Source organism: Caretta caretta, chromosome 15 (genome assembly GCF_965140235.1).
Source record: "Caretta caretta isolate rCarCar2 chromosome 15, rCarCar1.hap1, whole genome shotgun sequence".
In the NCBI taxonomy this organism is placed as follows: domain Eukaryota; kingdom Metazoa; phylum Chordata; order Testudines; family Cheloniidae; genus Caretta; species Caretta caretta.
Genome location: NC_134220.1, coordinates 14,721,584 through 14,745,923, shown reverse-complemented (window position 1 = coordinate 14,745,923; position 24,340 = coordinate 14,721,584). Strand labels below are relative to the sequence as shown.

At 51.9% G+C, this 24,340-nt stretch overlaps 1 pseudogene; it reads left to right on the top strand.

Moving 5' to 3' along the window:
• The window catches only part of LOC125623054 (somatomedin-B and thrombospondin type-1 domain-containing protein-like), a 60,839-nt pseudogene continuing 36,499 nt past the window's right edge, over nucleotides 1-24,340 (top strand).

Genomic DNA, 24,340 nt, shown 5'->3' with positions numbered 1-24,340 from the left:
CCCCCGCGCTGGGAGGCGAGCTGGCTCCGGGGCAGCGCTAAGCCGGCAGCGAGCATGGGGGTCCCGGGCCGCTGGCTGCTCTGCTGGGGCCGGCTCCTGGCGGCCGGGCACCTGCCAGGGGCCGAGGCGGGCTGCGGCCGGCGGGGGAGCGCCCCCTGCTGCCCCGGGCGGAACAACGCCTGCCCCGGCCTCAGCGGGCCCCGGGCCCCCTGCTACTGCGACGCCTACTGAGAGAAGGCGGGCGACTGCCGCGGGGATTACCCCGGCGAGCGGGTGAGGGCCGGGCCGGGCCCCGCCGCTGCACAAGCGGGCTGGCTTTGCCGAACCGCTGCATCCGGAGTGACTCCGGAGTGACTCCGCCGGAGCCGGGGCCGGGGCGGGGAAGTGGGGCGAACAGCCCCGCGTTGCTGAGCTGCGAGGCCGGTGCCTGGAAGGGGCTGGTTCGGGCTCAGCCGGGCTGGGTTGCCAGCCCCGTTAGCAGCCCGGTGCATGGCGGGGGAGTGAAGGAAGCCGGTTTTTCAATGGGGCTTCTCCGCACGGTTTTTTGTTTGTTTTGTGCCAGCTGTTTCCGCCGGGCTTCTGCTTCCCGCAGCCAGATGCGGCTGCCGGCTGAAGCCAGTAGCTCCGCTCCCACTGGGGCCGGCTGCGCCCCGGTTCTGCGCTGGGCTTTTCCTCTCTCCTTCGGGCCTAGGGCCGTCGGGGAGTCCCCTGGCAGCGGCTGGGTGGCTGCGGGGACCCCCCCCCCACGGCAGAGGCGAGCCTGACCGTGTCTTTTGGGCTCTGCGGAGGAGAACCGACGGGGACGCTAGTAGGTGTGAACACGGGGGTCCCGCTTTCAGAGTGAAGGCCTGCCCCTGCGCCCCGACGGGGACAGCCCGGCCCTGGGCGCTGGCGGGCGGTGTGGTGTGGCTAAAGGCCAGGAGGCTTTTCAGGTGAGCAATCTGCCTGTCAGGAAAGGCAAGGGACGATTGCAAGGCCTGGGTCCTGTTGGGGTGACCGGCTGGGAGAGCCATTCCCGGCACATACAGCGGTGCTCTCCCAGGCCGCATCCGGACTTCACTGGTTCTGGTTTCATCACCGTGGGGTCACTAGACTGTCCTTGCACCAGCTGCTCTCTGCCTTGGGCTGTGTGGCTTCCTTCATCATGGGATTTCTTCCACTGAAGAATCTGGTGCTGGCACCAGTTGAAGACCCAACGTTGGACTAGATGGGCCACTGGTTTGATCCACTCCGGATAGTGTGTTTAAAGCAGAATTAATCTGTTCAGTATTCATTTTTAAACTGAAATATTAAAAGAATCCAGTTTTAAAATGGAAAAAGTGGAAATGTATTTATAGCCTGAATCTTCTCTCCATACTCCTCAAAATACACCTTACTCTGCTCATGCTCCTGTTGATTCCAGTCGCACTAGTGGTGCAAGGTAGGACTTGTTGCTGTGTGTGTGTAGATGTAAATAGTTACTGTATAGCAGCATGAGTAAAGGAATGGGAACTTCACCGGTACTAGTTGTTCTTATACCATGTGAGGCTCTTTTTCGTTTGTTTCACACATCTCCGCAAGAGTAACCTCCTCTCCCTTAGGTGATATCTCACTCTGTGTATGTTTTCCCTTGAATTTTAAACCTTGTAATCAAGAGTTTTAAAAACTCTGAAATTCTCCTCAGGTTCTTTTTGCATGTCCTGCTGGTGATCAGTGCATTGCGTTCTGTGAATCCCGCAGGACATGGATTGCAGTCGTTCAGGTTTCAGAGTAGCAGCCGTGTTAGTCTGGATTCGCAAAAAGAAAAGGAGGACTTGTGGCACCTTAGAGACTAACCAGTTTATTTGAGCATCAGCTTTCGTGAGCTACAGCTCACTTCATTCTAGTTGTATAAAATGCAATCCTATGGTCAAAGGGCCTCTGTAATAAAACTGTATTCGCTGTTATCTAGCACAATAAGCTATTTACAGACAGTGTGTTGTATCTAACTCTGTATAGTAAATATTAAGCCAAAATATTTGCCATGAAGAATGTACAGTCTGTGAAGTGGATGGGTACTAAGCAGAGCCTTGGACCTTAGTAGCATTAAATTGTGTGACCTTCTGTCACTTGTAGTAATGCTGGTAACCGGGCTTCACTGCAAGCTTGTTACAGTGACCTCTCCGCTTATGGATGTTTGTAAGGCTCGAAGTTTGCAAAGCGCTCTGAGATCTCTCAATGGACGGTGGTGGCGTAGGGCAAAGTAGTATTACTGGGGGTATGTCTACACTACGGAATCAGGTCGAATTTATAGAAGTCGTTTTTTTAGAAATCGGTTTTATGTATTCGAGTGTGTGTGTCCCCACAGAAAATGCTCTAAGTGCATGAACTCGGCGGAGTGCTTCCACAGTACCGAGCCAAGCGTTGACTTCCGGAGCGTTGCACTGTGGGTAGCTATCCCACAGTTCCCGCAGTCTCCGCTGCCCATTGGAATTCTGGGTTGAGATTCCAGTGCCTGATGAGGCTAAAACATTGTCGCGGGTGGTTCTGGGTACATGTTGTCAGGCCCCCGTTCCCTCCCTCCCTCCGTGAAAGCAAGGGCAGACAATCGTTTCACGCCTTTTTTCCTGAGTTACCCGTGCAGACGCCATACCACGGCAAGCATGGAGCCCGCTCAGCTCACTGTCACCGTACGTCTCCTGGGTGCTGGCAAACACGGTACTGCATTGCTACACAGCAGCAGCAACCCCTTGCTTTGTGGCAGCAGACGGTACAGTAGGACTGGTAGCCGTCATTGTCATGTCGGAGGTGCTCCTGGTCGCCTCTGTGAGGTCGATCAGGAGCATCTGGGCAGACATGGGCACAGGGACTAAATTTGGAGTGACTTGATCAAGTCATTCTCTTTAATCCTGCAGTCAGTCCTATTGAACCATCTTATGGTGGGCAGGCAGGTGATACGGATTGCTAGCAGTCCTCTTGTACCATCTTCTGCTGAGCAGCCATGAGATGTGGATGGCATGCAGTCCTTCTGCACCGTCTGCTGCCAGCCAAAGATGTAAAAGATAGATAGAGTGGATCAAAACAAGAAATAGACCAGATTTGTTTTGCACTCATTTGCAACCCCCATCCCTCGTCTAGGGGACTCATTCCTCTAGGTCACACTGCAGTCACTCACAGAGAAGGTGCAGCGAGGTAAATCTAGCCATGTATCAATCAGAGGCCAGACCAACCTGCTTTTTCCAATAAGAACAATAACTTAGGTGCACCATTTCTTATTGGAACCCTCCGTGAAGTCCTGCCTGAAATACTCCTTGATGTAAAGACACCTCCTTTGTTGATTTTAGCTCCCTGTAAGCCAACCCTGTAAGCCGTGTCGTCAGTCACCCCTCCCTCCGTCAGAGCAACGGCAAACAATCGTGCATCTGAGTTGAGAATACTGTCCAGAGCAGTCACAATGGAGCACTCTGGGATAGCTCCCGGAGGCCAATACCGTCGAATTGTGTCCACAGTACCCCAAATTCGACCCGGCAAGGCCGATTTAAGCGCTAATCCACTTGTCAGGGGTGGAGTAAGGAAATCGATTTTAAGAGCCCTTTAAGTCAAAATAAAGGGCTTCATCGTGTGGACGGGTGCAGGTTTACATTGATTTAACGCTGCTAAATTCGACCTGAAGCCCTAGTGTAGACCAGGGCTGAGAAGGAGTCTAGGAAAAAAAAAAACCAAAACACCCCACCTGGAATACAGGGCAGGAACAAAGTCTGTGGGCCTTATTTTTAGTTGGGTTTCATTGTCCCCATCCTGTGGTGGGGAGGGTAGGCAGCGTTCAACTGCAGCTGGAGGCACTGGGCCAGCCACCTTTGCAATGCCTCCGCCAGAGGGCAGGTGCTCAGAACCCGATCTGCTGCTCCAGCAAAGGGAAGCCAAAGTCAGGGAACACCAAACAGTGGAATAACCCAGTGTAAAAGATAAGCGCCTTGCCCCATGACAGCCCATAATCGAACGCAGTGTGTGTATGCCAACGGGCTTCATGACTCCTCCATTGTCTCCTGTTAGGCCCTTTGCTGCCAGCAGGGTGGCAGTTCTCAATGGGCCACCCATTCCAGTGAACAGAAGGGAAGCCCAGGATTGGCACATTCATGAGATGCACCTGGTATGGCAGGTGCATGGTGGGTTTTACTGTGTAGAGCATGAGAGATCCATGCCTCAGAACAACTTTTCTGCACACTGAGGGTGACTGTAGCTGGAACTGGCCTTGGTGTCATGAAATATATCGGGACTTGGAGACTGCCCTCTATCCCAGCTCATGCTAAGCAGGTCCCACTCGTGTCTCTGGGGCTGGGGTTCTCTTCCCTGTGGGCAGAGTGAGAGGCACTCCTTGATGGTTCTGGCTGCATTTGATGGCACTGTTCTGTTGGCCTGAGGACAGATGGACTCTGAGCACAGATGACCATGTTGCACAGTGTCCAGGAGGCTCAAGAGAAGGATTTGGGGGCAGGGGAGATAATGTCTCAGGCCCATTACCCCAGTATGAAGGCTGCCAAGATCGTGGTTAAACAGCAAAGCCCTGTATACCAGGCACCAGAGCCTTTAGCCCTAAACCTGTTTGATACGTGCTGGTATAGCCGGGGGTGTGACCTGCTGCCCTTTCTCATGTAAGTAGCGCCCCCGTTGGTTTGCTCACAGGAGTAAGGGCAGCAGGACCCAGCCCCAGGCAGCTGGTCGCGTGGGCGTTCGCTCTGTCCTTGCAGATGTGCTTGAGGAAGAGCGGCCCTCCGATTCTCTCTCACGCTGGTGTAAACCAGGACTACTTCTCCATCAGAGTCAAAGGCATCACACTGGCATGAGAGCAGAGTGGAGATCAATGAGACTGTGAGGAAAAGAGGAGGAAAGAGAATGAATGGATGGGGGTGCGGGAACGTGTTGTGTTCGTTGAATTAAGCACAGTGGGATCTGAAACTGAACTGCAGGGTAAGGCTATTGGTGGGGTTTTGAGAAGATCTGTCTGGTGCTGAAGTTCAAGCTATTTTCTCTTGTCGGAGACTTCACAACAATAGCCTTACTTTCTCTGTGACTTTTTCAATGGCTGAACTGGCCAGTGGCTTCTTGGTATTGTAACCAAAGAGCAGGAGAGACTTAATTTTGGTGTTTGTTTTTCCCCAAGTCCTGGATTGAGCAGAGAAGCCTGCGTCTGCCAGCCGCTCTCTTTGGTGATAGGTGCTAACACTCCTGTTCTAGCATAGATGCATCTGTGCGCGTAACACGTATGAGGAGCGTGCACGCACGTTGTAGTGGTGGGGTACCTGAATGTGTGGAAAGTATTCACACAATCTGCACTGTGTGTTCTCCTCCCCTTGCCCCGGGGAGATAGGAAGTGCTATTATCTTCAGGTTACAGAGGCACATAGGGTAAAACTTTCAGAAGTGACTGAGTGACCTACGAGCCTAAATCACTTTTGAAAATTGGACTTAGTAATTGAGGTGCTTTTGAAAATGTGACCCCGAGAGATGAAGTGACTTGCCCAGGGTCACACTGCAAGTCTGTGGCAGAATCCTCCATGTCTCCAGAGTCCCTGGCTAGCAGCCCAGCCACTGGACCGTCCTGCCTGTCATCCGAATGTTGGAGATGAGACCACATCATCTTAAAAACCCAGCAGTTCTGTAATGCAACCAGAGCCTTCAAACAGCAGTGCCCGGGACTGGTGGGAGACAGCACCACACTGCAGAAGAGTCCCTTGTTTCATTTTCCACTCCCACTTTCAAACAGCTCCGTCTGCAATCCAGCTAATGGGGAAGGGCAATCCATTCCCGTGTGGAGAACGTGTATCACTCCACAGATTCCTGCGATAATATGAACTGTGTCCTGCCTTCCCGTGTGTGTCCCGTACAGGAATGCAGCCCTGGGCCTGATTTCACATACCTGAGCGTGCAGACTGTCTGACTGCATAGCTACAAGGACCAAGTGAGCCGTATGCTCGGGGTTGCATGTCTTGTGAGCAGCCTGGCTGTGAGAAGAGTGGGATTAACGCTCGGTGTGTGTGGCTTAAGGGAAGGAACGGGAGCTAATGAGGTGCATTAAAACTGGAATGTCAGCGCAGCCTTCCAGGCTTAACGCGGAATCTGCTGGTTTTCCTTGGTCTGAATGAGACTCTTCTAAAGCCAAATAATAGCCTCAAATGCACCTTGGGCATGGCTGCCTATTTAAAAAATCCAGCTCTTTCTAGATGGTGCTGAGGCAACAAGAGGCGTTTGTGTCTCAGTGGCTTGCACAGGGGCTGTGGTGGTGTCGTCTCATGTGTGTAAGGGCTCTGCTGTTTTAGGTCATTTGAGGCTTTGTCGTGGGGTGTGTGGGGGTGTGTGTTGGGATCTGGGCCGTTTGGAGCTCTGTTGTGGGCGTCAAGGCCTTGCTAGCTGCCAGGTTCACTCCTGGTGGTGTTTGCTGAAGGGCAGTTGGATGAGGAAGCTGGGTGTGGCTGGGCACAAGGCTCTCCTTGCATTGGTGTTCATGCAGGAGAACTCCACTGGCTTCAGGAGAATCCATTTGTCTTGACATCCGTGTGTTTACGAGGAAAATTGTGACAGACTGGGGGAGGGTGCACGCTGCACGGAGAACAAACTAACTGAGCGGGTGTGGAGGGTAGGAAAAACTCCAATAGGCCTTGTGAAGGGACATGCATGTCACCGCTCGTCGTCCAGGGATTTGGTGATGCGAGATCCTGTGACCGCCACAGCCAGCAACTCCTGAGATCTTTCCAGCCTTGCTGAGCCAGCGAAGTGAAGAGCCAGTGTGGTTAGCGGGTGGCCTGTGGGTGCTCCTTGTCTAGCCGAGTCCTTGCTGGAGGAAGTCAGGACACACCTTAGCCACTGCTGTAGTGTTCTCCCCTTGCAGTGGCCCATCTAGCGATGCTCCCATCGTAGTGACGCAGAGAGAGAGATACACACAGGGAAGAGGCTGTAAAAGAGAAATGAGGAAAAAACGGAAAGAGAGCAAGAGGGAGGAATCGAAAAGGGGCCGTCTGGGGAAAGCATTTTCTTGATGTTTGCTAAATCACTTTGCACTTCCCCTTTATTTCTATTTCTTTCCCTTCTGCACTGAAGTTCAGTCAGTCGAACCCTTTCCTGGGAGTTTGTGCCATTCACGTGTCCAGGGTAGGGTGACCTCAGGAGAGCGAGACAGCGTGTCCCGTGCAGGAGGCTGAAATGCGAAGAGCCAGGGTGCCTGGCCAGGGAGACCACTCCTAGCCTTGAAATGACAGGGCACCATCTCTGAGCCAGTTAGCCAAGGTACATGCCACAGGTTGTCACATGTGAACAAAGGCAGTTGGGAGCACTAAAATACTTTGTCTCATTTGCTGTGTTTCCTTTCTGGGCTGGTCAGGAGATCAGTCAGCTGGCCATAGAGTGCTGCCCTGTTCCCACAGAGCCAGGGGGCTGGGGTAGCTTGGCCCATCTACCATTGAGCCCTACGGATACCTCATGCTGTTTCCTAGCAATGTTGGGGTTTGAACATCTCTCTCCTTCCTCCTCCCCCCACCCCCGCATTTCTGTGGCTGCCTCTGGTCTTCCTGCTTTGGGCCAGAAAACCCATGACTCTGAGAATCTTGATCAGAACCATGAAGTCCTGGAAATCTTACAAGAAAGCCTTTTGTCAGGACACTTTCAGTTTTGTTTTCCAGACTACAAAGATTGGGAGAAGCACCAAACTTCTGGGTGTTTATCTGAAGTGAACAGGAACATGGGACTCGCCAGATCGGAGCAGACCAGTGACCCACCCGGTCCAGTACCCTGTCACTGACTGTAGCCAGCACCAGCTGCCTCAGAAGAAGGTGCCAGCAGCCTTGCAGAAGGCAGAGGTGGAATAACCTGTCAGTGCAGTTCACACATTTTGGTCTTGTTTTTATCCGGTCTAATATGAAGCCAGGCACTTGGAGGATCTTGACCAGCACAAGTTTACTCCATCCAGCAAGTCGTCGTCATCTGTGAACTGCTGTCGTGTTTTGGGTGCTGTGTCCCAGATTGGCTAACCTGCACAGTGGTAGCCTGCAGCCATGGGGGATTGTGTTCCTACATCCAGAACAGCTCCATCCAGGTTCTTTGGCCTGTTCCTCCTTTCTTTATTCCTCATCTCTTTAGCGGTTCCAGACTTCATTTGGGTAGGACAGTTCCCGCATGAAACTGTAACTTCTTCTTTGCCAAACCAAGGCAGCTGCTTGCTTGCTGGGGCCTTTCGGTGCTCGGAATGCTTGCTGTTTGGTCCCTGTGAGTGACTTTTCCTTAAATGACAGCAACATGTTGTTGTTGGCACAGGTCTAGAGTCCAGATGTTGAGGGTTTGGCTGCACCCATACACAGATGTTTCTTTTCCTAGCTCTCCCAGGGCCCTGGACTTTACAGAGAGGACACCACTCCTAATGCTGTGGGGATTCACAATGGATTACACAGAGTACATTGAAATCCACTAAATCGGGACCTCGTCTTTATCTTTTCGCCTTTTGACGTGCTGGATGGGTTCTTAAATAACTTTCTATATGGAGTAGCTAGTGCCCGGTTCTGCGTTTGCACGTGTAATGACTAGGAGCAATTCTTCCATGCGTGATTTTTACTTTGCTCTTTGGACTATCTACGTCTAAATGTACTGATGAATCTCCGTTCCACATTTCAAGCTGTTATCAGACAATGGGTTAAAGATCTGACCCACAAAAATGGGAAGAAAACAAAAATCTGTCTCCGAATACGCTTCGGAGCACCAGGAAGTATTCAAAAGGTTTAAAAAACAAACCGGAGAAAAGGAGGACGTTGAGTGCATGTGCAGCACATGATGTGGCCCAATTATTAAATGTAAAGATTTATAGGCAAATAGTTGTGAAAAGTCTAAAGAGTTGTATTCAAATGAAAAGTTTTATTTGGGGATTAGAGATTTATCGTTTTCTTAAATGCGGAGGTGACGTTGTGTTTTGAGTTCTGTTTTAATTCTCCAGCAAACCCCATTGAATTCCATTCATCAAAGCTTTGCTCTACTGAATACTCCCCCCATCCTATCCTTCTGTCCGCCAAAATGAACCCTGATATTTACCCAGCAAAATTAATAGGTTTTTTTAACTGATTTCCGCCTGTTAATTTGTAATAAACACTGATAAATTCCAGGGAAAAATTAAATTAAATAAAAACCGAAAACTGCCTGCCCTGTAGATCACTTCCCTCTACACTTCTAATTGAAACGGTACAGTCACCAGGTTCCCTGTCCTGAGCCGCAATTGTAGCGCAGACCAGTAACTCTGAGGTACAAAGCCCTACATGGTGTCAACAGGTTCTCCCCCACGGTGAGAATGAAGTTAAACTATCATGAGAAACTCGTCCGGTGTGGATCGTTTTCCTGTGTTGCACTTTTAAAAAGCTGAAGATATCGTCTTGTATGTACTTTTATGGTCCACAGCTGAGCATCTCACAAGCTTTAATGTACCTATCCTCACAATCCCCCTGTGAGGCAGGGCTGTGCTGTTAGTCTCTGCCTCCGTTCCCCATCCCTAAGTGCCTTGCCCCGGGTCACACGCAGAGCCTGTGGCGGAGCAGGGACTCGACCCTGTGTCTCCCGAGTCCTAGGCTAGTGCTCTAGCCACTGGACTATTGTTCCTCTCAAGGGAACACCTGATTTCAGCAAGAAAATCCTGATTTTTTTTTTTTTTTTTTGTTTGCTAAAACCTTCAGTTCCTTTTGGCTGGTCTGTTGAGAATTGGTCTTTAAACTAGGGCTGGGGCATGTGAGTCAGTGATTGGAGCAGGGATGTTGGAGTCAGGAGAGCTGGGTTCAAGCCCTGACTCTGCCACTGATTAGCTGTGTGACATAAGTCTTGAGTTGCTTGAGTTCTCCCCTTGCCTCAGTTTCCCCATCTGTAGAATGGGGTTAATGATACTTGGCCACTTTTTAATGTGCTTTGAGATTTGCCATACAGTGTGAGTTGTTAACAGTAACACAAATGGGCCTGATCCAAATTCAGTTGAGGAAGTCTTTGGAACGTCTCCCATTGACATGAGTGAACTTTGAATCATGCCCAGTATTTGCATTAATATCACAAATTGCAATTAACATTATCCCCTTCCCTCCTGATCTGGGTCCCTCACTTTCCCAGAGCCTGGGAGCAGGCACCAAGCAGGCCATGCTCCTAATAATTGGCTTTCTGTGCCATCTTAGCTCTGTCTCTGTGATTGAACTCCTGTGCCAGGCATTGTTTTCTAACCACCTGCATCCCCCCATCCCCACCATCTTTGCTCTTTTGACAGAAGTGGCTAGGGTTTTGCCAGATTCCTTTAAAAGGGACTTTAAGGACCCCTGGGGAAGACCTCACATGCTGGTGAAGGAGAAGCAACCAAGGTAGGTGACCTGGAAGTTTTTCAGAACAGGTTAGACAAACACCTGGAAGGGATGGTCTACGTTTGCTTGGTCTAGCCTCAGCAGAGGGCCATGGACTAGCTAACCTCTCAAGGTCCCTTCCAACCCTACATTTCTGTGATTTGTGTAGCAGGGCTAGGACAGCTCATCTAACCTATCTACATCCTGGATCCCTGCAGACAGGCATAGATCACAGGCGTGTGCTCCTAAAGCCTTCATTCTTCCCTTTATTAACCCTTGGGAGCACCATCCAGCTCCCTTCCATACTGGGGCGGCTGCCGTATCTGTATGCCCTTGGCATCCTCCCTGTCTGCGTCTCTTGTGCACGTTACTGGAGCAGGAGGGTCTGCCTCGCTAGACAGAGAGCTGATGTCAGCTGCAGTGATGTAATCTGATGAGTCAGAGTCAAGTCTGTTTTTCCCCATTCTCCCCTCCATCGCATTACCACTCTTTAATTAACAGCCCTGCGCTTTTGGCGTCATGTGTCATTTTCCCAGCAGAGAGGAGTCTCGTAACATATTGGGGCTGGTCATCTTGGCTTCCTGGGGCTTTCCTCTCTGCCACCAGCCCCGGCCCTATCTAATGGAGCTTGGACTTTTAGTGAAAGATTATATTGAGAGGAGAATTACTTGCCACTGGATCCGGGCCATGCCTGGTTGCCATTGGAGAGCACACACTCCATTGACTTGGCAACACAGAGCAGATTGTCTCTCCCCCCACCCCCGTTTGCAAGGTGATGCATTTACTAAGCTCCGCATTGATTTGCATCGTGGTTTGGGCCACGCTTGGCATAGCTGGCAGGCTATGCTCACGCAGCCAGCGCAAGGAGACCGATCTTTGCTGCATTGCTCCAAAGGGTCCTCTCGGTCTGGTCTGCAGACAGGAGGTGCAGGGAAGAGTGTGTGTAATGCGCTTCCCCAGGGGATCGGCACCACCAGAGGCCTGAGCGGCAGGTGTGCACAGGGGCTCTCAGCCTGGATGGATGGAGCTGCTGAAGCTGCCATGAAGGGAAAGAAACCCCGGAGAGAATTCCATGTTCTGCTGGAGGATGGCGAAGACAAAACCTGGAAACCATTTCCTGTGTCAGTCGCTCTTTGGCTTTTTCTTCAGTTTCTGTCCGTGACGTGGTGACTTAACGCCATATCTAAACAGAGAAGCAATGCTATCTAGGGGTTAGAGCAGAGGACTAGGTGTCGAAATTCCTGGGCTCTATTCTGGACTCTGCCACTGATTCACCGTGACACTTTGGGCAGGTCCCTTTCCTCACGCATGCCTCCATTTCCCCATCTGTGTAATGGGGATAGTGTTACTCTCCAGCCTCTCAGCAGTGTGATGAGACCTAGTTAATTCAGCGTTTGTAAGGCGCTTTGTGATCCTTGGAGGAAAGGCTCCGTAGAAAGGGAATTATCGGTGTTGTGGAGCAGTGCTGACTGCCGTCCATTGCACTGCTACAGAAATTGTCAGCTTGGGGCTCTTGGAGAAATCCTGGCAGCCCCCCATCTCCTTTCCCTAGATGCTGCTCGAGGCATAACTTGTTCTGTTTCATGATCCCCATTAATAATCGGGAGGTGCTGTGGCCTAGTGGCAAGTTCTCTATATTAGGACTCAGGAGGCCTGTGTCCTACTCCCAGCTCTGCCACTGGTCTGCTGTGTGACCTTCGATGAGTCACTTCTGCTCTCTGACCGAGTTCCCCATCTGTAAAATCGGGCTAATGATGCTCCTGTGTGGAGTGCTAGGTAAGAGTTGTTATTAACAGATACATTTTGTTGGCATTGGGGGTTCCGCCCTGGGGGTTAATAATGTGTTGTGCTTGTAATTATATGACATCCTCGTCTGCAAAGCACTGTACATATGTTAATTAATTCTCCCAGCACCCTGTTATCCTCCTCATCCAGAGCGGGAAACCGAGGCACTGCTAAACGAGTTCACCAAGGACACACAGGGAGTCTGTGTCCGAGCTGGGAGCAGAAGCCTAGCATCCCTGGCTTCCAGTGCTGTGGTCAGTTCACACTGCCTTGCTGGGTACTGAAGAAAAGCCCAGTTATAACAATAGCCCGGCAGAGCTCAGATTATACTCCTGACAGAGCTATTCATAGCTGGGGCCCTGCTCAGGTCCCCTTTCTCCCTTGCTGCTCCTCCAGCTGGTCGAGAGAGAAGAGGCTGTCTGGAATGAATGAATAAAAGCAAACTAGCGGGTCCTTTTTGAATGGCGCTGAGCCCTCAGGGCTGGAAACAGCACAGGGAACAAAACCCCTCTTTATTTACAAATCGCCTCACGCCCAATGACTGTGTTCTCGGCCCCCTCTGTTGCAGCGCTGTAGCGAGGTGTGCTGCCCTCTGCCAGGGAGGTTCTCTCCGGTGCCAGCCCAGGAGACAGATCTGGGAGTCGGAAATGGGGGAACGGCTGGCCAGGGTAGAAGGAAAGCTGGAAACAATTGGGGAAAGCTTTTATGGGGGAGGAGGAGAATGGCTGAGTGGGAATGTGGAGCCCCTGGGGGATGATCAGGGGAGTTTCTTAGCCGGCGGAAGAAGATCTGAAGCCTCATCTGCCACTGGGATCTTTTTTGTGACACGTCAGGAAGTGTTTTTGCATAAAAGACCCTGCAAACCTCAGCTGTAATTGTTTATTGGTTAGAGACAGGCCCAAGTCTCCAGGTTTGGATGTGAACCAGCCAAAGATTTGGGGTGTTTATAGCCAGGGTTTGGGATCAGCCTGGTATGTAGAAAGGGGCCAGATGCAGGGGCCAGTTCTGAATCTGAACCTCCCCGAAGAGTGTTCCGGTCTCAGGAGAGGTGGGCCTGAAGCAAGGTCTGTTTGGGGGTGAGACTCAACCCTCACCGAGGTTTATCCCAGTGCAGGGACCTCATACAGCCGTGTTCACGGGCATTGGGGCAGCTGGGCTGGAAGAAGCTCACAGTCCGGGGAAGAGAAGTTCTTCCCCTTCTTCCTGTTGGCTCTTAGACACTTCTTCATAGGGTGTCTTTGCTCCAGAAAGATTGGCGGCCAGCCAGGGCTGGCCTGTGGGTCCCACCCCCTAAATAAAAACCCTTCCATGGCACCAAAGTGGGTCGTGCCAGCGGCCCCACCTCAAGCCCCATGTGTGGTATGACTGCTGTGTCCTGGCTGGGGACCCCAGGAGTGCTAGGACTGTGGCTGTCTCCTGGCTACCTGAATTGTTCCTCCTTCGAAGGACCTTGGGTTAGTGTGTGCTGGGTACAGGATGCCGCATGCTCCGGAGAACGTGTGCAGCTTGCTGGAAGTCCGTGCAGACGTGTTTCAGTGGGTGCCTCGGTGCTGTGACCCTCGTAGCTCCCTGGACTCTCCTTTGATCTGGTCCTAGGGCAAGGCTAATGCTGGGCAACGGAAGGGCATCAAGCAGACTTGCCTCCTGGCTAAAGAAACCAGCTCCCAGGAGTCCTCTGAGAGCGGTGGAAAGATGTGTTGGGCGTCAAGTCCCTTTCCCTGCCAGGGCGGGACTGGCCCTCCCGGGACGTTTCCTAGCGTTGGTTCATTTCCAGTTGCGTTCTGATTGCCGGCTGCAGAGGTGTGGAAAGGCAGAAGCTGGGAGAGCCTGGTAGAGTTAAGAACGAAGGTGGACAAGACCCTGCTCCCCACCGAGCGTCGCCCTTCAGCTTGGCTTCTCCTCACCCAGCCCCCTGGCAGCTACAGGGGCTCTGTGTTGTCTCCTCAGGAATCCGGCTCCAGCACTGAAGCAAAGCCCTGTCCCTTCAGCCTCGCTGGGCTCTGCCGTACCATGGGCTGCTAGGGACTTTCCGCACCGTCCCTACCAAGCTTGCTTGCCCCTCACCTCTCGTCTTGCTGCCACGGCTACCTTGCTGGCCCTCCTTGGCAGGGAGGGGGCTGTGTGTTAAATTCTGACAGTAGCTTGTGGCGCATTTGATTAAATCTATAGAATTACCAGCATAGCCAGAGCCACCCGTGTTTGGAAGCAGGCGAGCCCGTGACTCCCCCACGTGTCCTTGTGGCCGTTTCCGATGATCACGCCATTCCATCAGCCATGGCACTGAGTGCACAGTGCTGCTACCAGGCTTTGATGCGAGTCTATCCGGAAACCGCACGTTAACTATGCAAGCGCTAGAATTTGCACTGGCAGTCGCCCTTTCAGTCCGCGCATGGAAACTGAGCCATGTGATCTGTCTGACCAGTCGAAACTAAAGAGCGAATAGCGACCAGCCCAGAGGAGTGTTCGCGATCAATCCAGAGTGCTAAAACAAGATGTACAAACATTTGTCAAGTCATTTCGGATCTCGAATAGACCATGACCTGCTTGTAAATGTTCCAGGAGAAAGAGATTAAATTTGTCCGGTTAATTTATCTGCTCTGTAAGATTTGCTCATCTGCAACTGACTAGCAGGGCTTTGTGGCAGGGAGAGGAGAGAACTGTAGTAATGGGGGTCTGATCTGGGGGAAGGTGCCTGGGCAGAGTCATGTGGGAGAAGCTGGCTAGTATCTGCTGCTATGATATTGCTCCATTCCGCATTGCAGGATCGGGGTTTATGCTTGGTTCTAATTGGCATGATCCTCTTTTACTTCCAGAAGCACAGGGAGCTCACACACAGGAGAAAAAAAAACATTTAACTAGCGAGACTTATTTGTGTATCTCCGCATTCTCCGTGGTGGTGGCCAATGAATGTAGACAGCTGTCTAGTACTGTCGCAGCATGTGAGCTGCAAATGCCCCTTCTGAAGGCCTCTGAAAGGCCTGGGTGAGAAGCACAGTCACAAACCCATCACACTGATGAAAAATCATTGTTTCCAATGTTGTTCCCATCTGCTGTTAATTAGGAAATGCTGAACCGCTGCCTCGGGGACTGTGTTACACACGGTGGGTCTGAAATGCATCATTTGCATGCCAGGCTTCTGACCGTGCCCACGCTGAGCATGCCATGACACATGGAAAACATTCTTGGGGCTAGAGCGGAGTGTCCCAAACCGCATAGACCTGACTTCTGGAGTGCAGGGGTGAGGCGGGCCCTGGGACCCCTGCATTCAAACCAGCTCCAGTGCAGACTGGATCAAGGAGATGACTTCATGCACCATCTCCACCGAGAATGCAAGGGGACACACCAGACCAGATGACCACCTGATGTCATTGGTCTTGCTTCAGTCAAGCTATGCTGATTTACACCAGCTGAGTGTCTGGCTCAGAGAGTGGTTTCAAACTGCTCAACTACTGAGAGATGCACCCTGGTGGATTTGCAGGTGAATCCCTTTAATCAAAAGGCTTAAGTTCCTCTTTAGAGCTGGTGTGGTCAGTTTATTGTCCGATGCGCTCTCTTGGGGGACTGTATCTTGCATAGGAAGCAAGATGGGCCAAATTATCTTAGTGGGCTTTTTCATCTCTTTTCTTTTATCTATGTCTAGGATTTTCCTAGTTAGCGGTAAGCCTCCCCCTTGTAACTGATAAGTCGCAGGGTAGCTGATTAACTAGGCCCCGGGCTGTAAATCCCCTTGTGACAAGCCACGCTGGGCTAGGGCTAGTTGGGTTTGTGAAGTGTGTGCAGGGCGAGGGGCAGAGGGCTGGGATCATTACACGAGGGGGGCTCGGCACAGCTTGCAGGGTCCGATTGGCGTGAGGTGCTCAGAAGGGTTTCAGCGTCACCTGGAGGAGGAGATGGCTGTGCGGCAACCGGTTACATGAACCGAGGGAATGAGAACAGAAGGCCGTTCCGGCAGGATGCAGAGGTGACAGGTGTGGGGAGTGGGGCGGGTCTGCACCTACCGAGGAGGCTGCCGGCCTGAAACGAGACACACGTGACTTTTGTGTATCCAGCTGTTTGGAGTCCTTCGCCCTTCAATCCTGGGCACCCAAATCCCCATCTCTGCTTTTATTTCATCCTGTCCGGCCTCTTCTTTCCCATGCTAACCAGCCCCGCTCCACCCCTTTTCCACTCTCATGGCCAGGCCTTCTTCCAGCCTCCTCCTGAAGTTTAGAACAAGCCCCCCGCTCTCCGGCCACAAACTCCGGCGCATCTCAGTCAGAAGTATGGAAATAGGGGAAAGCGTGAGACCAGTAAGAGGAAGAGTAGGCGGGCTGAGCTGTGTCTTTACACGAGGGCTGAACCAATCCCAGCGTGCTTACCCTGTGGCTGGGAGAATGTTTTCCAGCATGGGTGGGCAGACGCACTAGCTCTGGTCTAGCTCGTGAGCAGCGTAGCCAGGGGAAGCGTGGCCAGTGGCTTGGTCTAGCTGTCTAAGTACAGTCCCCCCTGGCATGTATTCAGGCAGCTAGCCCGAGCCCCTGCTCGCCCATGCTCCTCCTAGCTATAGCTCGAGCCGAGCTAGCGTGTGTCTACCTGGGCTGGGCAGCACGTTGCCAGCTGCATGCAGACGTACCCGCAGTGGCAATCCGAACACGTGCTTGTGTGCCGTCCTAGGAACCGGCCCATAAGGAGGCAGCGTAGAGGCCGTATGGGTGTCTGTCTGCTCCAGCCACAAAGAAGGAACTAGGCCCGGCCATTTTCCAAGGTGGACCTAGGAGTTCGTAAGGGGGAAGTATGGTAGTGGCTGGGGCGTGGCTTGGACGGGAGTTGGGGCATTTCTTGGAGGAGCGGCACGGTAGCCCCAGGGCCCAGTGTGGAAATGTCGGGGTGGGAGGGCGGAGGGCAGCGGTGCCTCTTGCTGCTGTTCTGCTGACTGTCTGGCTGCCGAGTTCTCACAGCTCTGTGCCAACTAGCGGCTTTGGGCTAATTAAGGGATGCAATCAAAGCTGTAGCTTGGAGCAACAGGCCTGGAAAACAGCAGGACCCTCGTGCACCTCCTCCCTTGGCCTTCGCTCCCGTCACGCGACCAATGCAGCAGTTGTCGCACCCCATCTGCGCTACCCTATCGCTCACTGGGGCAGTTGCAGTTTCAATACTTCTTAAAGGTGGCTGAACTTTGTGACTTTGTCCTTACCCATAACTATTTCACATTTGGGGACAATGTATACCTTCAGATCAGCGGCACTGCTATGGGTACCCGCATGGCCCCACAGTATGCCAACATTTTTATGGCTGATTTAGAACAACGCTTCCTCAGCTCTCGTCCCCTAAAGCCCCTACTCTACTTGCGCTATATTGATGACATCTTCATCATCTGGACCCATGGAAAAGAAGCCCTTGAGGAATTCCACCATGATTTCAACAATTTCCATCCCACCACCAACCTCAGCCTGGTCCAGTCCACACAAGAGATCCACTTCCTGGACACTACAGTGCTAATAAACAATGGCCACATAAACACCACCCTATACCGGAAACCTACTGACCGCTATTCCTACCTGCATGCCTCCAGCTTTCACCCTGACCACACCACACGATCCATCGTCTACAGCCAAGCTCTGCGATACAACCGCATTTGCTCCAACCCCTCAGACAGAGACAAACACCTACAAGATCTCTGTCAAGCTTTCTTACAACTACAATACCCACCTGCAGAAGTAAAGAAACAGATTGATAGAGCCAGAAGAGTTCCCAGAAGTTACCTACTACAGGACAGGCCTAACAAAGAAAATAACAGAACGCCACTAGCCGTCACCTTCAGCCCCCAACTAAAACCCCTCCAACGCATTATTAAGGATCTACAACCTATCCTAAAGGATGACCCAACACTCTCACAAGTCTTGGGAGACAGGCCAGTCCTTGCCTACAGACAGCCCCGCAACCTGAAGCAAATACTCACCAACAACCACATACCACACAACAGAACCACTAACCCAGGAACTTATCCTTGCAACAAAGCCCGTTGCCAATTGTGCCCACATATCTATTCAGGGGACACCATCACAGGGCCTAATAACATCAGCCACACTATCAGAGGCTCGTTCACCTGCACATCCACCAATGTGATATATGCCATCATGTGCCAGCAATGCCCCTCTGCCATGTACATTGGTCAAACTGGACAGTCTCTACGTAAAAGAATAAATGGACACAAATCAGATGTCAAGAATTATAACATTCATAAACCAGTCGGAGAACACTTCAATCTCTCTGGTCACGCAATCACAGACATGAAGGTCGCTATCTTAAAACAAAAAAACTTCAAATCCAGACTCCAGCGAGAAACTGCTGAATTGGAATTCATTTGCAAATTGGATACTATTAATTTAGGCTTAAATAGAGACTGGGAGTGGCTAAGTCATTATGCAAGGTAGCCTGTTTCCTCTTGTTTTTTCCTACCCCCCCCCCCCCCCCCAGATGTTCTGGTTTAACTTGGATTTAAACCTGGAGAATGGTCAGTTTAGATGAGCTATTACCAGCAGGAGAGTGAGTTTGTGTGTGTATGGGGGTGGGGGGGATGTGAGAAAGCCTGGATCTGTGCAGGAAATGGCCCGACTTGATTATGTAAAGAGTTGTCACTTTGGATGGGCTAGCACCAGCAGGAGAGTGAATTTGTGTGGGGGGGTGGAGGGTGAGAAAACCTGGATTTGTGCTGGAAATGGCCCACCTGTTGATCACTTTAGATAAGCTATTGCCAGCAGGACAGTGGGGTGGGAGGAGGTATTGTTTCATGATTTCTGTGTGTATATAAAGTCTGCTGCAGTTTCCACGGTAAACATCTGATGAAGTGAGCTGTAGCTCACGAAAGCTCATGCTCAAATAAATTGGTTAGTCTCTAAGGTGCCACAAGTACTCCTTTTCTTTTTGTTTCGCTTTGGTTTCACCCCAGCGGGAGCTCCCAGCGCGGAATGGTTCACACCCCGCAGGTCGCTCTGTGAGCCACGCTTCCAAGCCCAAGAGAACAGAGGCGTTTGCGTTTTGATTGGAGATGTCAGAATTGGTTTAAATGTGCAAAAACACCTTCACAACAAAGCTCCTTTGAAATCTGGGGGAAGACCATTACATTCAGAATGGTCATTTTTGGGGAGCAGTTTCCCAATCCCCGTGCAGTGAAAACCACCTTGCTGTCCTCCATGCTCCGTCCCCGCCATGGGAGCTGTGTTGCTGCACGGTCTCCTTCCTGGAAATTCCCTTGGACGAGTGTTTGAAACCTTCAGCAGCAGCAGGGCGGGGCTGCTGCTTCCCTGTTGCAGCCAGGCCTAGGCAGCGGCAGCTGTCGCTTTGGCCGCCTCGCCGGTGTGCGCGTCTCCGATGTTTTTACCTGCAGAATCTCCTGGCACTTTCCTTGCAGCTGGGGCCGCTGGTGTGCTTTGAAGGGAGGGGGTGCGGGGAGAACACGCCAGGTGCTGACCCCCAGAAACCCAGCAGCTCTGTGTACATGGGTGCTTGGGCTGCCCCTGTGAGTGGAGCTGTCATAAACATTTTGCCATCGTTCTGCCCCTCAGCTGCTTCTCTCATTCCCTGCTGCAGTGGCTTGTCTGCGTTCTGTTACTTTCCTGGTCATCCCCAGCAGCTGAGTTTATCTGAGCCTTAATCACCTCTTCACACAGAAGTGGGGAGGCAGGGAACAAAACTCTGAAGGCCCCTTGGAGAGGAGGAGGAGGCTTGGCAAGCTAACAGCTGTAAAGCAGCCAGAATACACTGGCTGACTTAGGGGGATTGCTTCTGATCAGAGCTTCCCCTCCCCCTGCCTTTGGGAAAGCACAGGCCCCGCGATCTCCCCCGCGGTGCAGGTAGCTTTGCTTTGAAGTGTGTAGCCTCTCTGCCTGCATCCCTTCCCTCCTCCTCAACATGGGGAGTGCCAGGGAGCCAGCCTGCAAGGGGCACCTGGAGCAGCTTCTCTAGCTTGTGTCTCTACCTGGGGTCATCGTACTTCCAGGGGAGGAGAAATGTCTGGACAAGAGCATGTTGTGGAGGTTCCGTGTGCTGTGCAATGTGGGGATGGGGTCACCTGGCCGGTTGGGCAAGGCCCTGCTGATCAGAATGTGTCCCCCGCTCCTCGGGGGCCGACTGGGATGATTTCCTGCTTGCAGGGGGAGTAGGAAAGTCAGGGGAGCCAGCCAATCTCCCAGCCAGTGCTCCTAACTCTCCTGCATGCTAGTCTGCCTCTTCCCTGTGGCCCTGCAGCAGGCAGCATGTCCTTTCGGCAAATGGCGGCTGGGCCAGGTAGGTGGGGCGGGGAGGTGGCCAGCATTTTTCATCTTCCACATTTAAAATACCTGGGGTACATTTGGGATTCATAACCCATTGGCTCCCTGCTGTCACCAGCATGCATATCCAGTTTCTTGGGCAGAGGGACCGCTCCAGTTGAGTGCCTCCCCCTTCCATCACTGGCTTCGTCTCCGGGACTGGTGTGAAAAGAAGCCCTCCGTTTTCAGCCCTCCATGCCCATTCTGCCCATGCTCTCTGGCTTGTCTTGGCAGCATCTACCTGCGTAGTCCTGACTGCAAGGAAGCCCTGAGTCTCTTGTTCAGCATCACTTCCATCAGCTTGTCTGCGCTCCTCAGGCTTGATCTCCATACTCCCCTTCAGGCTTTGGTGTCCAGCTTCGTCCAGAAACCCCTCTACTGCTTGTGGGCTTGTTCAGTTCTCACATCCATCTATCACCACTTATCCTGGGCTGATCAACAGTGGACAATTAGGTCGGCTTAACTACATCACTTGGGGCTGTGAAAAAGTTCACGCCCTGTGCAATGTAATTAAGCCAACCCCTTGGCCGATGGAAGGATTCTTCCGTCAACTAAGCTGCTGCCTCTCGGGGAGGTGGATTTACGACAGGGAGGGAAGAACCCCTCCCATTGCTCTGGTGAGCGTTTATGCTACAGCGGCCGTGTTGCTGTACCCTCCGAGACAGAGACCCAGGCACAAAGCAGTATGTGTCTTGAATAGTGGCCCCTGTCCTAGGCACGCCGCTTCCCTCGCCATGCGGCATGCACTGGGAGGCTGACATACCTCTCTTCCTGCCTGGCACCTTCTCTGGACAATGCAAAGCGTTCTTGACAGCCATGATACCATCAAGAGCAAAACTGATCCTGCTACCTGCCCAGGGCAGGGGATCGGACTTCTGCCTTGACGTGCCATTGGGGAAAGAGGGATGAGCAGCATCCAGATCCCATCTGGCCTCTCTCATCCCCTGAACAGAACATTTGGGGCCCTCCCCAGGCCCTCCAAGACCATTCTCGTGGGGCAAAGACTGGCCTTTACTCCTGTTTCCCTCCCTCAAACCAGGAATCGGGTGTCTGCCCAGCCTAAAGGGGCACGTTCCCACTCTGAACCTTGCTTGGGAGTTACGAGCCGTGCAGTAAATACAAACCCCAAACTGCATCTCCAAAGGCAGCAGCTGGGAGAGGAGCGAGCGGTGTGGATGAGTCTGGAGGATCTGAATGGCACAGCAGGGGGCAGGCTGCACTTCTCGGGCCTGGAAGGCTGCAGGTAGAACCCACCCCTCCCTCCCTGGGATGCAGGCGCTGCAGAAGGTGGGAGTGTGCCTGGCTACTGGGTCCGCCAGCCGCGTGGCAGCCTTGGAGGGCTCTGCCTGGGATTCGTGAGTAAACAGGCAACCGCAAAAGCAGATGGAACCCAAATAAGAGGCTGTGGATTATGAATCCCATGGGGAGGGATGAATCTCTAATAGTTGTCCCCCCACTGCCCGCCCCAAAGCAGATCTCTGCTGAAGCGGTTACTTATAGAGACAGTAGCTAAACGAGGGCATCTCTCTAGACCCATTTTACATAAGGAAACTCTACCTTGTAGGGGCTTTAGTGTTTGTGTTTTTGTGTTTCCCCAATTCAGGGGTTGCTTTGGCCTGGGGCACAAGTTTAGAACAACTGGCCAGCTGTTCTGGGGGTGACTGTACCTGGCCACCCGTCCTCTGGCATGGGACTGATAGTGGCAGTGGGTTGGCCGTGCCCCATTGCAGTGCCATCTCCTCGCCAGCAGAGGGGAGCTGGCAATTTCAGCATCTCCTTATGAAGAAAAGGAGTACTTGTGGCACCTTAGAGACTAACCAATTTATTTGAGCATGAGCTTTCGTGAGCTACAGCTCACTTCATTGGTTAGTCTCTAAGGTGCCACAAGTACTCCTTTTCTTTTTGCGAATACAGACTAACACGGCTGTTCCTCTGAAACATCTCCTTATGGTAATTCGGCATCCTAGGCATAACTGCGGGATGTCTGACTGGGGAAGCTCATGCCAGATACAACCCCAGGGCAGAACCTCTATAGAATCCAGTTGTCTTCACTCAGGAGCGGGCCAGGTCTGGGCAGCAGCCAGGATCCACTCTGTGACGGGTTGGATCCCCTTGGAGCTACCAACTGATGTGCCCAGACTACTTCTGCCCCTGCTTTCCCTGCCAGCCTGGGACTCCAGAACCCTGCCTGTTTGTGCCAGACACACTTGCCGGCTACAAACACAGACCCGGGTCTGAACCACGTCCCCTAACGGCTGCAGGCTTAATTGAAAGTGGCTTAAGAAGTGTTCCTGTCTTTAATACTCAGATGCCCAACTCCCAATGGGGTCCAAATCCCAAATAAATCCGTTTTACGCTGTATAAAGCTTATACAGAGTAAACTCATAAATTGTTCGCCCTCTATAATACTGATAGCGAGAGATGCACAGCTGTTTGCCCCCCCCAGATATTAATACATACTCTGGGTTAAATAATAAGTAAAAAGTGATTTTTATTAAATACAGAAAGTAGGATTTAAGTGGTTCCAAGTAGTAACAGACCGAACAAAGTGAATTACCAAGCAAAATAAAATAAAACACGCCAGCCTATGCCTAATACAATAAGAAAACTGAATCCAGATAAAACCTCATCCTCAGATGTTTCAATAAGCTTCTATCACTGACTGGACACCTTCCTAATCTGGGCCCAATCCTTTCCCCTGGTACAGCGCTTGTTCCAGCTCAGGTGGTAGCTAGGGGATTTCTCATGATTGCAGCCCCCTTTGTTCTGATCCACCCCCTTATATAGCTTTAGCACAAGGCGGGAATCTTTTGTCTCTCTGGGTCCTGCCTCTCCCCCCTTCTAAAAGCACCAGGTTTAAGATGGATTCCAGTACCAGGTGACATGGTTCACATGTCCTGTGAGACGCCCAAGCCTTCATTCCTCCCGGCCTGACTCACAGGAAGGCCTGCGAGCAAACAGAGCCATCCACAGTCAATTGTCCTGGCTGATGGGAGCCATCAAGATTCCAGACCACCATGAATGGCCCACACTTTGCATAAGTACAATAGGCCCTCAGAGTTTGTTTCATATTTCTAGTTTCAGATACAAGAATGATACATACATACAAATAGGATGACCACACTCCGTAGATTATAAACTTTGTAATAAGAAAAGGAGGACTTGTGGCACCTTAGAGACTAACCAATTTATTTGAGCATAAGCTTTCATGAGCTACAGCTCACTTCATCGGATGCATCTTTGTAATGATACCTTACGAGAGACCTTTTGCATGAAGCATATTCCAGTTACATTATATTCACACTCATTAGCATATTTTTATAAAATTATATAGTGTGCAACATCACACACTCCCTTGAGCAATGGGAGAGGTGGCCAGGTGTGATTCATCTAGGGTTGAACTTGAAATCCTTTGGCAGGGACATGTGGTGAGGTTCAGAGGTGGCAGTAGGATTTAGGTGACCATGCTGCCTCGGGATTTCTCATTCAGTGGCAAGGCTGCTACCAGGTTGCTTTCAGCATCAAGTTGTTGCTAGTCGAGGATTTGTGTGAGAGCCTCTTGGAGTCGGTGCCCATGGAGTACTGATCCTGGTTGGGTTATTCAAGCAGCTGGTTTAAAGTCTGGGGATTTCAGGGATGTCCTCTAGGGGTAGGAAAGTGTGCACTGGGCCTGTCGCTGGCATGCTGGGTCTCTAGGGAAGTGGGTAGCAAATGCAAACCTCTCTTCTCACCACAGGCCACCCCTGCCCTTGTGGGAACAGAAACCCATTGCAGAGGGGTGTTGGCACCCTGGCTAATTCTCTCCCTCTCCCTTTCCAGTTACTGCGTCTATTTCCGCCTTAAGCAGGTGGGAGCCGCCTGCCACCTGCACTTGTGGAGCAGCCAGCTGATGAGAGAGAGAGAGGCGGGTCTGTGTGGGCAGCGGGGCCCAATGCCAGGGGGATGGGCTGGAGGGAGCCAGATAAGT